The 15,043-nt window shown below is 48.2% G+C and overlaps 1 pseudogene; it reads left to right on the top strand.

Annotated features, from left to right (window-relative positions):
- Nucleotides 1–1,502: 1,502 nt before the first annotated feature.
- On the top strand, nucleotides 1,503–14,031 carry LOC122543654 (uncharacterized; annotated as a pseudogene).
- The last annotated feature ends 1,012 nt before the right edge of the window (nucleotides 14,032–15,043 follow it).

Below are 15,043 nucleotides of genomic sequence, written 5' to 3'. Positions count from 1 at the left end.
TTTAAGTTTAATCTCCAAAAACATTATAATCAAGAAAGAACCCATTGTACTCACTAATACAGCCTTTCTCTTGGACAGACTTCAAACAACAATTAACTTATCTGATTCTGTGTTGTGAACTTTGCCCAAACAGGTTCCTCCAAGATTAGTTGTGAAATTCACTGTTTGTTAATTTTCCCACATGCACTCCGATGTCCAGCGACACATGAATTCAAAAACAGCAAAGGCAGTAACTCTGTATCTGTCTGTCTCTCTCTCGCTCTCTCTCCCACCCAACATTGCATTTGCCTGCCTATCTGCTAACCGAATCTAAGACATTCCTGAACTCGGACTCCTATTGATATCCAAATTGCATCTCTTATTTTCTTTCCCGTGAGTCTATGTCAAATTTTGGTGACAAATAAATTACTTTTAGCATGTAAAATTTAAACTGCATGAGACTGGTGGACTTGTTTCGTTTGGGAATCCTGGACTGCATGGACGAGTTGGACCGAAGGGTCTGTTTCTGTGCTGTATGACTCGATGACACTAAACCAGAAGTGATCTTATTGAAACAGGTAGAATTCTGAAAGGGGCTTGACAGGGGAGATGCAGATAAAATGCTCCTTCATGGGGGGGATATCATAGAACCCCAACAGTGTAGAAGCAGGCCATTCAGTCCACGCAGTCCACACTGACCCTCCCGAAGAGTATCCACCCAAACCCAATCGCCTACCCCATGTATCTCATGGCTAGTCCACCCTAACCTGCATATCCCTGACATTATGGGACAAATTCCCACGGCCAATCCACCCGAATCTGCACATAATTGGACTGAGAGGAAACCAGAGCACATGCTGCAACTATACAGGACACTGGTGCGGCCACACTTGGAATATTGTGTACGGTTCTGGTCGTCCCATTACAGGAAGGATGTGGAAGCATTGGAAAAGGTGCAGAGGAGATTTACCAGGATGTTGCCTGGTCTGGAGGGAAGGTCTTATGAAGAAAGGCTGAGAGATTTGGGTCTGTTCTCATTGGAAAGAAGAAGGCTAAGGGGGGATTTGATAGAGACATACAAGATGATCAGAGGATTAGATAGGGTAGACAGAGAAAGACTTTTTCCTAGGATGATGACGTCAGCTTGTACGAGAGGGCATAAGTACAATTTGAGGGGTGATAGATTTAAGACTGATGTCAGGGGCAAGTTCTTTGCACAGAGAGTGGTAAGGGCGTGGAATGCCCTACCTGCTAAGGTAGTCAACTCAGCCACATTAGGGAGATTTAAACAATCCTTACATAAGTGCATGGATGATTTTGGGATAGTGTAGCGGGACGAGCTGAGAATAGTCCACGGGTCGTCACAACATCGAGGGCCGAAGGGCCTGTTCTGCGCTGTATTGTTTTATGTTCTAACCCATGCAGACACGAGGTGGGGGGGCAGGGAAAGGACATGCAAACTCCACACAGACAGTCACCTGAGAGTCTCTGTGCTGTGAGGCAACGGTGCTAACCACTGAGAGATGGACGAGGATTCCCACGTCATGGAGAAACTGGAAATGCGGGGACTGCGGGAAGCAATTCAAATTCCTATCTTTGCTGGATGGCTATCGCTGCAGTCACACCAGGGAGAGACCGTTCACCTGCCCAGTGTGTGGAATGGACTTTGTTCACTTGTCTACCCTGGTGACCCACTGGAGGGCCCACACCAGGGAGAGGCCTTTCTCCTGCTCAGCGTGTGGGAAGGGCTTCAGCCAGTTGTCCTCCCTGCTGACGCACTGGCGTATACACACCAGGGCGAGGCCGTTCACCTGCTCCATCTGTGGGAAGGGGTTCAGCTGGTCATCCGCCCTGCTGACGCACCAGCATGTCCACACGGGGGAGAAGCTGTGCACTTGCTCCACGTGCGGGAAAGACTTCAGTTAGTCCTCCAACCTGCAGAGACACCAGCAGCTCCACACCAGGGAGAGGGCAGTTAACTGCACTTAGTGTGGGAAAGGGATTCAGTCAGACTCCCCTGAGACACTGAATAGATCCTGTGACCACGTGGGTTTTAATTGGATCAGTGTTTAAGAGGGGGAGGCGGTATTATCGTTGGACTGTTGTGGCCCAGGTAATGTTTTTCGATGCCTATGTGGAATTAACTTCCAGACGAAGTGGTGGTTGTGGATACAGTTACAACATGTAAAAGACATTTTGGATCAGTACATGAATAGGGAAAGGTTTGGAAGAACATGGGCATGGAGCAGGCAGGTGGAACTTGTTTAGTTTGGGATTATGGTCAGCATGGATTGGTTGGACCGAAGGGTCTGTTTCTGCACTGTGTGACTCTATGACTACCTTCGGGAACATGGCATTTTAAGTGTTCAACCTGTTTTGAGAGACACTCCCTCCACACCTTCTCTGGTAGGAAGTTACTTACTTCTATCACCGTCTGGGTGAAATGGGTTTTTTCAGAACTCCTCTGAACTACTTACTCCTCACCTTCAACTTCTGCCCTCTGTTCTTCAAAAGATTGTCAGTGTCATTGTCCGTCTGTGCCTCTCTGAATTTTGCACACCTCAGTCAGATCCCCCCCATGGCCTCCTCTGCTCCAGGGTAAAGAAACCCAGCCTATCCAGCCCCCCCTCATAACTGAGACTTTCCATCCCAAGCAACAGCTGGTGAATCTCCTCTGCACCCTCTCCAGTTCAATCACGTCCTTCTGATAGTGTGGCAACCAGAGCTCTGCACGTCAATGTTTTAGAGTAAAAGAGTCCTACAACATGGAGACAGACCCTTTGGCCCCAGCTGATCCCTGTTGACTAAAATATCATCTGCGCTAAGTCCATTTCCCTGGACTTGGCCTATATCCTTCTAAACCTTTGTGTTTGTCCAAATGCCTTTTAAATGTTGTTAATGTACCTGCCTCAACCACTTCCACTTCCATATGCATACCACTCTGCGTAAAAAAACAAAAGAGTCCCCCTAAGGTTCCCTTTTATTCTTTCCCCTCTTTCACCTTAAACTGATGCCCTTTAAGTCCTCGATTCCCCAACCCTGGGAAAAAGACTGAGTGCATTCACCCAATCCATGCCTCTCGTGATTTTATATATTTTTAATGAGATCTCCAACCCCCCCCCAGTTGTGACGCGATTTCCTTGCTTCCAAGCCCTGGTTAATGAAGACAAGCATCCCCTCTGCCTTCCTCACCCCCCTGTTTTACCTGTACTGACACCTTCGGTGATCTCTGGACTTGGACACCAAGGTCCCTTTATTCCTCATCACTCTGCAGGGACCAGTTACTTATTGCATATTTCCTTCCCTTATTAAATTTCCCAGAATGCCTCGATTAAATTCAATCGCTCTGCCCCATTTACCAGCTGATCGATATCAGACTGTAGCTGAAGACCATCCTCCTCACTTTCAACACCACCACCTTTCCAGCATTTACTTCTGAACAGAGAGGGGGGCAGCACTGTCTCTGGCTGAAGAGTGGGAATTGGGTGGAGGGAACTTTGCAAGCTATAATTCCTTCATTTTCTTCCCCCCCAAAGTAAATGGAGTTTTTGTTTTTTAAAACAAAAAATGCACAAGGTTTAAACTTCACACTCGCTGAAACTTTGTCCTCTTCTCTTTTTCCCCCCCAGAGAGTTGTGGGACTGGTACCTGTTGCTACTTTGTGATCTATTCCAATGAAATTTATCCTCTGCAGGCAGGGGTGAACAGCCTGTTTCTGTGCTTTGTGGGAGATCAGGCCAGCGGCTTTTAAATCTTTATGTTAAGCAGAAGAGTTAAGTGTCGATCAGCAATCGTATTTCGAGAGTAGTACTTGCAGCCCTGGTAATCCTGTTGGATCAACAGAGAGAAGGGAGAGAGAGTAGATGTCTAATAAAAGAGCAGGCAGAAGAGTTGTTGTTATACTTGTTCAGTCAGTTAAGTTGGTTGAGATGAGACTGGATACTGCTTTTAATTGATCATAATTAAACACTACAATGGAACACCTTAAATTCAAAGAATTTTAGATTAGATTAGATTACTTAGTGTGGAAATAAGCCTTTTGGCCCAACAAGTCCACACTGACCCTCCAAAGAGCAACCCACCCAGACCCATTCCCCTACATTTACCCATTCACCTAAAACTACAGGCAATTTAGCATGGCCAGTTCACCTAACCTGCACATTTTTGGACTGTGGAAGGAAACCCATGCAGACACTGGGAGAATGTGCAAACGCCACACAGACATGTGCCTGAGGTGGGAATTGAACCCGAGTCTCTGGCACTGAGGCAGCAGTGCTAACCACTGTGCCGCCCACAATTTTGAAAGGGCAAATCGAACAGTAAACTTGAAGAGATTTGTTCTTCCATTTCTATCCTTGGGTGACCCAAGTAAGACATTTTTACTGATTTGCTCCATAATAATCTACCTGCTGGATTTTTTCAAGGTAAACAATTTCTGGTGGGAGAAATTCTGTTAAAAGCATTTTAACTGTGGAACCACCAGCTCTCGTCAGAGCAGTGCATTTGTGAAAAAACATCATTTTGGAAGAATTCTTGAATAACTGCGGTCGGACTGAAAATAGTTTCCCCACTGAACGTTGCAAGTGTGTTGCTGCGAAACAGAGGAGGATTGAACTTACAACGTGAAACAAACTTTGCAGAGAAAGGAATTTCCCAGGATCGGAGAGGTTGATGGCAGTCAACAATTGTCAGATTTTCATGTAAATAACAGCTCGTACGGGGAGATTACTAGCGAACCCAGAAGAGGGGCATCTATAATGATTTGTAGAGAATATGCAAAATCTTTCCTTTTGCATTTGTCTGACTGCTCAACGTTTCAATGTCTTTTCCCAGAATTAGAGGAAGTCCAAAACTGGGCGGGGGGGCATAGGTTTGAGGTGAGAGGGGAAAGATTTAACATGGACCTGAGGGGCAACCTTTTCACACAGAGGGTGGTGTGTATGGAATGAGCTGCGATAGGTGGTGTCGGAGGCTGGTTCAATTACATGTAATTGAATGGGTACATGAAGAGGAAGGTTTTAGAGGGATATGGGCCAAGTGCTGGCAAACAAGACTAGATTCCTAACTTACAGTAGTGGAAACAGGCCCTTCGGCTCAACAAGTCCACACCGACCCTCCGAAGAGCAACACACCCAGACCCATTCCCCTACATTTACCCCTTCACCTAACACTACGGGCAATTTAGCATGGCCAATTCACCTAACCTGCACATTTTTGGACCATGGGAGGAAACTGGTGCACCCGGAGGAAACCCACGCAGACACAGGGAGAATGTGCAAACTCCCCACAGACAGTTGCCCGGGGCAGGAATTGAACCCGGGTCTCTGGCGCTGTGAGGCAGCAGTGCTAACCACTGTGCCACCATTCATTTAGGATATCTGGTTGGCTTGGATGAGTTGGACCGAAAGGTCTATTTCCCTGCACTATGGGGATGAAGTGCTTTAAAGTTTACTGGCAGTAAGTAAATTGTGCTGAACTGGGGGCCTAGTGAAGTGTTAGGTGGGTTTTTGTTCTAAACTGCTCATTCTTTTCGGCCTCCGAAATTGTATTTCCAATACAGCGAGAGGTGCTGCCAGAAACGTTTAAGCAGTTAGATAACACACATACGAGAGGGCAAAGTGGGACTTGTCTTTGGATTTGCGGTAAATCTTCAAAGCCCGTACAGTGTGGAAGCCGGCCATTCAGCCCATCAAGTGCATGCCACCGAGACTCATCCCTATCCATCCCCTTACCCGACCCAGGTGTTTCTGCTGGTGGGTGAAACTCGGACTGCCCAAGGAAGCAGTAGAGGCAGCTTCATTAAGTATATTCAAGACACAGTTGGATGGGTCTTTGCATAGTAGGGGAATTAAGGGTAGTCAGGACAATGCAAGTAGGAGGAACTGAAATGATGGATAGATCAGCCATCATCTTAATGAATGGCGGAGCAGGCTCGATGGACCAAATGGCCGACTCCTGCTTCTATAGCAAAAGTGAGGACTGCAGATGCTGGAAATCAGAGTCTAGATTAGAGTGGTGCTGGAAAAGCACAGCAGGTCAGGCATCATCCGAGGAGCAGGAAAATCGATGTTTCGGGCAAATGCCCTTCATCAGGACTGAAGACAGGGAGCCTCCAGGGTGGGGAGCGGCCTCCAGGTGGCCTACGCTTGCTTCTATTACTATGAAACATAACTCTGCATTTCCCATGGCTAACCCACCTAACCTGCACATCTCTGGACACTATGAGCAACTTAGCATGGCCAATCCAAATCAGGGCAGGTGAGCAATGTAGTGATGTGGAAAATGAACATCAGAGAACAATAGAAAGAGACAAGGTGAATAAATGTGCCAGCAATCAAAACTGGATTCTAAACATCAGCAAAAATAAAACTAACAGCTTAGTATCTGAATGTGTACTGCATTATAACATAAGTGAATGAATTGACTGCACACATTGAAGGGAGTAATTATGATCTGAGACTCCTTACAGAGAGATGTCTTCAGGATGACAAGGATTGGATCCTGAATATCGAGGGGGTATGTGGCATTCAAGTCGAATGGGAAACTAGGTAACAGTAGAGAATTGGCGCTGCTAATCAACACATTGATAACATGGTAGTCTGGTGTCAGCTTGGATTTCAGGTCCTGATTTCTGTTTTCTGTTGATCTCCCTATTCCCAGAGTTAGATGTCATCTGTTCTCAGCTCTGCTGGATTTCTACTGATGCTTTGACCCCCTTTTACACTTTCTAGATCATTAAACATTTAGTCGATCAAGGTCCAACCCACAATTTCCCAGCCTGTCAACTATCCAGAAACAGTGTCATCATAGCAGGGAATAAACAAGAAAAATGAATCAAAATTGGAAAGAAGTAAGTGCTCGTGCTTAATGTTTGTTGATCAGGAAGTAAAGCAGAAATAGGGGTCTCCCAGGATTCTTAGTGCCCACTTGAGGAATTCTCTCTCCCTTACATTTAAGTATTAGTACCCAGCTATGATTTATAACAAGTATTTACATCAACTGAAATAAAGCATCTGTTATCAAATAGACAGATATACAACACGGTAATAGATTTTTCTCTCTTATGCACGCACACACATGTATGTCGATGAGGTGAATTTGTATTTGCAGAATTATATTTGTAGATACATTCAATTTTGCTCAAAAAGCATACAATCCACAGAATTGTCCACAGTTAATGCAGGGCACTCATTATATGTAATATTTTGTAAATTTCATTTTGGAACTAGAACCAGTCTGACTCAAGTTTGGGATACAGACAGACTCTGACCTCACACCTTTAATGCATTGTCTGGGCTGAGATGTCACCTTTTGTGATATAACCTCACGTTATCTCGAGAAGGTGACTCATAAGAAGTTCTGGGTTTTACATATTAATGATACCTACAACCTATTCTAAAAGATCAAATACTTAACAATCCAGGTTTGTGCAATGTATCATTTCAGTGGCACGACACTCACGTTTTGCTATAAATTATGTGTCTTATGATCTTATACTCCGCAAACACCTGATGAAGTGGCAGCGCTCAAAGCTAGTCCAAATAGACCTGTTGGATTATAACCTAGCGATGTGTGATTTTTACCTTTCTCCAGGTTAGGGTGGATTATTGGTTCAGGGTTGTGTAGGTTAGGCGCATTATTCAGAGGTAAATGTAGAGCAATAAGGGTAAGGAAATGGATCTGGGTGGGTGACTCTTCGGAGGGTCGGTGTGGACTCACCGGGGCCACGTAGCCTGCTTCCACACTGTAGGGATTCGATGAAGGGAAGGGATTTTTGCAAAGTGTGCTCTGCTCCCGTTCTGCTGCAGGGTCCGGCTGTCGTTGCCGAATTTGCCCCGCCCCATAGCTCCATTGTGACATCACAAGGCGGACGTGGCCCTGTCAGTTTGAGTGAAACTCCCTCCCTCTGGGCAACTCCTCATCCTGGGAGAGAGGGGGAAATCTGTTCACTTGTAGCAACTGGAGTGAATCCAGAGAGGGAGCAGGCTCTGCAACTCAGCTATGTGTCCTAATGTGTTCAACATGCGGCGTGACATCGAACAATTCTTCTGCCGCCTTCGCCTCCGCGCCTACTTCTACAACCAAGACTCTCGCCCACCCTCTGACGACCCCTTCTCACGCCTCCAACACACCCCATCCACCTGGACACCCCGTGCTGGCCTCCTACCTGCCCTCGACCTCTTCATAGCAAACTGCCGCCGCGATATTAACCGCCTCAACATCTCTCACCCACTCCAACCTCTCACCCTCGGAACGCGCAGCCCTCCACTCCCTCCGTTCCAACCCCAACCTCACTATCAAACCAGCTGACAAGGGAGGCGCAGTAGTAGTTTGGCGCACCGACCTTTACACCGCTGAGGCTAAATGCCAGCTCGCGGACACCTCCTCCTACCGTCCCCTTGACCATGACCCCACCCCCCACCACCAAACCATCATCTCCCAGACCATCCAGAACCTCATCACCTCAGGGGACCTCCCATCCACCGCCTCCAACCTCATAGTCCCACAACCCCGCACCGCCCGTTTCTACCTCCTGCCCAAAATCCACAAACCTGACTGCCCCGGCTGACCCATTGTCTCAGCCTGCTCCTGCCTCACCGAACTCATCTCTGCATACTTCGACACGGTCCTGTCCCCATTAGTCCAAGAACTCCCCACCTACGTTCGGGACACCACCCACGCCCTCCACCTCCTCCAGGATTTCCGCTTCCCCGGTCCCCAACGCCTTATCTTCACCATGGACATCCAGTCCCTGTACACCTCCAACCCCCATCACGAAGGACTTAAAGCCCTCCGCTTCTTCCTTTCCCGCCGTACCAACCAGTACCCTTCCACTGACACCCTCCTTCGACTGACTGAACTGGTCCTCACCCTGAACAACTTCTCTTTCCAATCCTCCCACTTCCTCCAAACCAAAGGAGTAGCCATGGGCCCCAGCTATGCCTGCCTCTTCGTAGGAAATGTGGAACAGTCCATCTTCCGCAGCTATACTGGCACCAACCCCACCTTTTCCTCCGCTACATCGATGACTGTATCGGTGCTGCCTCATGCTCCCATGAGGAGGTTGAACAGTTCATCCACTTTACCAACACCTTCCATCCCGACCTCAAATTCACCTGGACCGTCTCAGACTCCTCCCTCCCCTTCCTAGACCTTTCCATTTCTATCTCGGGCGACCAAATCACCACGGACATTCACTATAAACTGACCGACTCCCACAGCTACCTAGACTACACCTCCTCCCACCCTACCTCCTGTAAAAACGCCATCCCATATTCCGAATTCCTTCGTCTCCGCCGCATCTGCTCCTAGGAGGACCAGTTCCAAAAACGTACAACCCAGATGGCCTCCTCCTTCAAGGACGGCAATTTCCCGCCAGACGTAGTCGACGATGCTCTCCACCGCATCTCTTCCACTTCCCGCTCCTCCGCCCTTGAGCCCTGCCCCTCCAACCGCCACCAGGACAGAACCCCACTGGTCCTCACCTACCACCCCACCAACCTCCATGTACAACGTATCATCCGCTGTCATTTCCGCCACCTCCAAACGGACCCCACCACCAATGATATATTTCCCTCCCCTCCCCTATCAGCGTTCCGAAAAGACCACTCCCTCCGTGACTCCCTCGTCAGGTCCACAACCCCCACCAACCCAACCTCCACTCCCGGCACCTTTCCCTGCAACCACAAGAAATGCAAAACTTGCGCCCACACCTCCCCCCTTACTTCCCTCCAAGGCCCCAAGGGACACTTCCATATCCGCCACAAATTCACCTGCACCTCCACAAACACCATCTATTGCATCCGCTGCACCCGATGTGGCCTCCACTATATTGGGGAGACAGGCCGCCTACTTGCGGAACGTTTCAGAGAACACCTCTGGGACACCCGGACCAACCAACCCAACCACCCGTAGCCCAACACTTTAACTCCCCCTCCCACTCCACCAAGGACATGCAGGTCCTTGGACTCCTACATCGCCAGACCATGGCAACACGACGGTTGGAGGAAGACCGCCTCATCTTTTGCCTGGGAACGCTCCAACCACAAGGGATGAACTCAGATTTCTTCAGTTTCCTCATTTCCCCTCCCCCCACCTTGTCTCAGTCAAATCCCTCGAACTCAGCACCGCCTTCCTAACCTGCAATCATCTTCCTGACCTCTCCGCCCCCACCCCATTTTGGCTATCATCCTCACCTTGACCTCCCTCCACCTATCGCATTTCCGACGCCCCTCCCCCAAGTCCCTCCTCACTACCTTTTATCTGCTGGACACACTTTCCTCATTCCTGAAGAAGGGCTTATGCCCGAAATGTCGATTCTCCTGTTCCTTAGATGCTGCCTGACCTGCTGCGCTTTTCCAGCAACACATTTTTAGCTCTGATCTCCAGCATCTGCACCCCTCACTTTCTCCTATATGTCCTAATTACCTGGGTGAGGAGGGATGGAAGGATAGAGACTGGGAGGATGGAGGGATAGACATTTTTCTGTTTTTATTTTTAAAATGCACCCGATTCCCACAGATAAATGTAACAGGTACATGCAATATTCCTCATTGCAGCTTCAAGCCGGCTGCAACGGTTTTGTATCCTCTGTTCTTCCTCCGCCTTGGCTCCAGTACATTCAGCTTCCTTGCCCCATCCTGACCCATGCCCCGAAGCATTGATGCTTCAAGCTGACCCTCAAAAGTTCGATTTGTCCCTCCATTCTTTTCCTGGTGGGTTTGTGGGTTTTGCAAACTTTCCCAATCCTCTGATTGAGGAGATGAGTTGGGAGGTTATGCTATTGCTGTACAGGACATTGCTTTAGCCACCTTTAGAGTATTGTATGCAATTCTGGTACCCCTCCTTTCGGAAAGATGTTGTGAAACTTGAAAAGGTTCAGAAAAGCTATACAAGGATGTTGCCGGGTTTGAGCTAGAGGGAGAGGCTGATTAGGCTAGTGCTGTTTTCCCTAGCGCGCTGGAGGCTGAGGGGTGACTTTAGAGATGTTTATAAAATCGTGAGAGGTACGGATAGAGTAAGGGGAGTCTAAAGATGTGCAGGTTGGGTGAATTGGCCATGCTAAATTGCCCATAGTGTTCGATTCATTAGTTAGAATGGGGTGGGGGAATGGGTCTGGGTAGGTTGCTCTTCGGAGGTCAGTGTGGGCTTGTTGGGCCAAAGGGCCTGTTTCCACATTGTAGGGAATCTAATCTCGGAACGCAAGGGTATTATGAAGTTGTGGACGTGTACTGTACCTTTAAGGAAGCTGAAACTCCTGGCTGGCACACGGTGTGCTGAAAATTTTTAAAATGTATTGTTTGGTTGTGAAACAAATAGCTGGAACTGCATTGCCATGGTATACAACAAACTCAAGTTCGTCCAATCAGTTTGAGTTATGCCCAAAATCCAAATGCATTTGAAATTTATTGTTTTGGATGACATCAAACCGATGAGACGATTTGATATTTGGAGTATGTAAAATGTGTTTTGAATAGTTGGACAAAACAGCAAAAAGCAGCCAAGCACCAACAGACTTCAAAGAGCTACTCTGCTGGCAAGGTACCCGTCCATAAGAAATTTGTGCAGCAGAAGACTGAAGATGACCTAGAGGAATCTACAGAGGAAGTTCAATGTCAGAAGATGACAACTAGTTTTGAAATTGATGCGCTGTAAATTTAAGAGGAAATTTATCGGACCAGTATTGTAGAGTCAGGGTTAAAAATAGGCTTATGAGAAAGGAGTTGTAAACAGTTCTTGTTTAATCTTTTCTTTTGGTCTTAAAGAATAATATTGTTAACTTTTTTTCTTTGCCACTCAAAATTTAACACATTATGTCACAAGGTGACCATTTGTGTGTGTCTGGTTTAAAGTAGCAGAAGGGTTTACCCCATGTCATGGTAAGGGTAATCGGTTCAGGGTGAGGGGGGAGGGAGAATTTAAAAGGGACTGAAGGGCAACTTTTTCATTGAGGATGGGCGAGTAAGGAATGAGTTGCCAGAGGAAATGGTGAATGCTTGTACAATTGGCCATGCTAAATTGCCCGTGTTGGGTGAAGGGATAAATGTAGGGGAATGGGTCTGGGTGGATTGCGCTTCGGTAGGTCGGTGTGGACTTGTTGGGCCGAAGGGCCTGTTTCCACACTGTGTAAGTAATCTAATCTAATTACAATATCTAGGAGGCATCTGGATGGGTATATGAATAGGAAGGGTTTAGAGTGATGGACGAGTTAGACCGAATGGTCTGTTTCTGTGCTGTATGTCTCCATGATTCTGGCTTGCCACTAAATATTTGCCATGTCTGTATGTTCAGTTTCTCTGTGGTGTCTGCATCAAAAATGCCTTGATGTCTCCTTTCATCCCCAACTTCCCAGGGATGTTAACCATTTCATGTTTCTGAAGAAGCTGCATTGCAGGTTCACCCTGAGTTTACACTTTTTTTTGTTGCTTCTCCGAATCAGACCTACTCACTCTCAGCAGTATCACAATGTCATGAAAGTTATTAACTTTCAGGTGGAATTATCCAAAATTCAAAGAGATATCGCCCCTGTAAGATCCTGAATCAGACCGTCAGGAGAATTAGAGAGGTACAGAGAGAGTGGGATGGTGCTTTCAATTTTGTGGAATAATAAAAGAAAAGAATGTTTCGCAGAAAGTAGAATTGCTTGTTCTGAATTTCTACCCTGCACTGATAGAGATGACTTTTGTAACCTCGTTTTACTATCACCTGATGAAGGAGCGATGCTGCAAAAGCTAGTGTGCTTCCAAATTATTGGACTATAACCTGGTGTTGTGATTTTTATCTTTTTACAGAGTATTTGAAGGTCTGAAAACAGAAGTTTCAAAATCAACAGATGATGGGCTTAGGTTGGAAACGTCGACTCTCCAGCTCCTCGGATGCTGCCTGACCTGCTGCGCTTTTCTAGCGCCGCACCTTTCAACTCTGACTCTCCAGAGTCTGCAGTCATCACTTTGTCATCAATGTCTGACAGTCACTTGATCCATCAGGACCGCAGTGATTTTTGACTGTGATTCTGTGAGAAGGAGCAAAGCTTTTCGGTTCCTGTTTCAGTACGTGTTCAGCATCAGTAAGAGACCCTACAGTTTCAGCGCACTGAGTGTGGAGCCTTAAACGGTTAGACGGCCTGGAAAGAGGAATTCACGGCAGGGAGGGGCTGTACACGCACCTGTGTGCTGCTGAAGCTTCGACCATGGAGAAAGCTGAGGAATCCCAACACATGGAGAAACCGTGGAAGTGTGGTGACTGCGGAAAAGGCTTCTGTGCCTGGAGATTCATTGGCGCAGTCACACTGGGGAGAGGTTGTTCTCCTGCCCCACGTGCAGGAAGAGTTTTACCCAGGCCTCCCACCTCGTAGCCCATAGCCGGGTCCACACAAGGGAGAGGCCGTTCTTCTGCCCCGAGTGCGGGAAGGGCTTCACCCACCCCTCCCGTCTTCATAGCCATCGGCATGTCCATACTGGGGAGATACCGTTCCCTTGCCCCAAGTGCGGGAAGGGCTTCAACAATTGCTCCAACTTGCTGAGGCACTAGCGGGTCCATATGGGGGAGAGGCCCTTCAGCTGCCCTGAGTGCGGGAAGGGCTTTACCCAAAACTCCACCCTTGTGACCCACCGGCGGGTCCACACGAGGGAGAGGCCTTTCAGTTGCCCTGAGTGCGGGAATAGCTTCACCCAGTCCTCTCATCTCCATAAGCACCGACGGATCCACACGGGCGAGAGGCCCTTCAGCTGTCCCGAGTGCAGTAAGGCATTCAGCAATTCCTCTGACCTGCTGAGGCACCAGCAGGTCCACACGGGGGAGAGGCCCTTCAGCTGCCCCGAGTGCGGGAAGGGCTTCACCTACTCCTCATACCTCCAGAAGCACCGATGGGTGCACACAGGCAAGAGGCCCTTCAGCTGCCCCGCGTGCAGGAAGGTGTTCAGCAGTTCCTCCGACCTGCAGAGGCACCAGCGGGTCCACAAGGGGAAGAGGCCTTTCCCCTGCCCTGAGTGCAGGAAGGCCTTCAGCAATTCCTCTGATCTGCTGAGGCATCAACGAGTCCACATGGGCTAGACGCCATTTGCCTGCCGCGAGTGCCAGTGGAGGTTCACATTGTCCTGCAATTTGCAGAGGCACCGATGGGGCACCAGCGCTCCCAACACTCAGATTCCACCAGTGATGCTGCTGTGGATCACTCCCAGGACTGAACTCCCTCACCGTTCTGACAGTGTGTGCCATGGGAGAGTCAGTGGGCTTTTTTTTTTCTGCTGGACTGCCCTCTGTTTCCCTTCCCTATCAACATCGCTTCAAGTGGGCGCAGCTGCTCATTTAGCCCGGGAGTTACTCTCTCTAGTTTTTTCTGTCCAGTTAAAGAATTGTTGGCTCTTTTTGGGAACGAGTCCAAGTCTGTAAGAAATAGCTTGAAGCTACATTGAGGAATATTGCATGTGCTATACTTGTACCTATTGTATTTATTTGTGGGCATCAGGTACGTTTTAAAAATAAAAACAGAAGATATCTACCTCTTTTTTTCCCCCCCCCCCTTTCCAATCTCTATACTTCCGTCCCTCCTCACTTAAGACACATAGGCAGAAGGGTATACTGCAGATGCTGGAGAATAGAGTCAAGATTAGAGTGGTGCTGGAAAAGCACAGCAGGTCAGGCAGCATCCAAGGAGCAGGAAAATCGACATTTCGGCAAAAGCCCTTCATCAAGGTATGAGGTTGGGAGTCCTGGGGGTGGAGAAGTAAATGGGAGGGGTATGGGTCTGGGGAGAAGGTACCTACGAGTGCAATAGGTGGACGGATGTGAGGGTAAAGGTGATAGGTCAGAGAGGAGAGTGGAGCGGATAGGTGGGAAGGAAGATTGACAGATGGGACAGATCATGAGGATGGTGCTGAGCTGGAATGTTGGAACTGGTGTAAGGTGGGTGCAGGGGACATGAGGAAACTGGTGAAGCCCACAATGATGCCATCAGGTTGAAGGTTCCCAAGGCGGAAGATGAGGCATTCTTCCTCCAGGCGTCAAGTGGTGAGGCAGTGGTGGTGGAGGAGGCCCAGGACCTGCATGTCCTCCGAGTTGGAGG

Source organism: Chiloscyllium plagiosum, unplaced genomic scaffold (genome assembly GCF_037043375.1).
Source record: "Chiloscyllium plagiosum isolate Xiang-an unplaced genomic scaffold, Cpla_swu_hap1 HiC_scaffold_27, whole genome shotgun sequence".
Taxonomy (NCBI): Eukaryota; Metazoa; Chordata; class Chondrichthyes; order Orectolobiformes; family Hemiscylliidae; genus Chiloscyllium; species Chiloscyllium plagiosum.
Note: the sequence above shows the minus strand (reverse complement) of the source record. Positions and strands in the feature narration are given on the sequence as shown.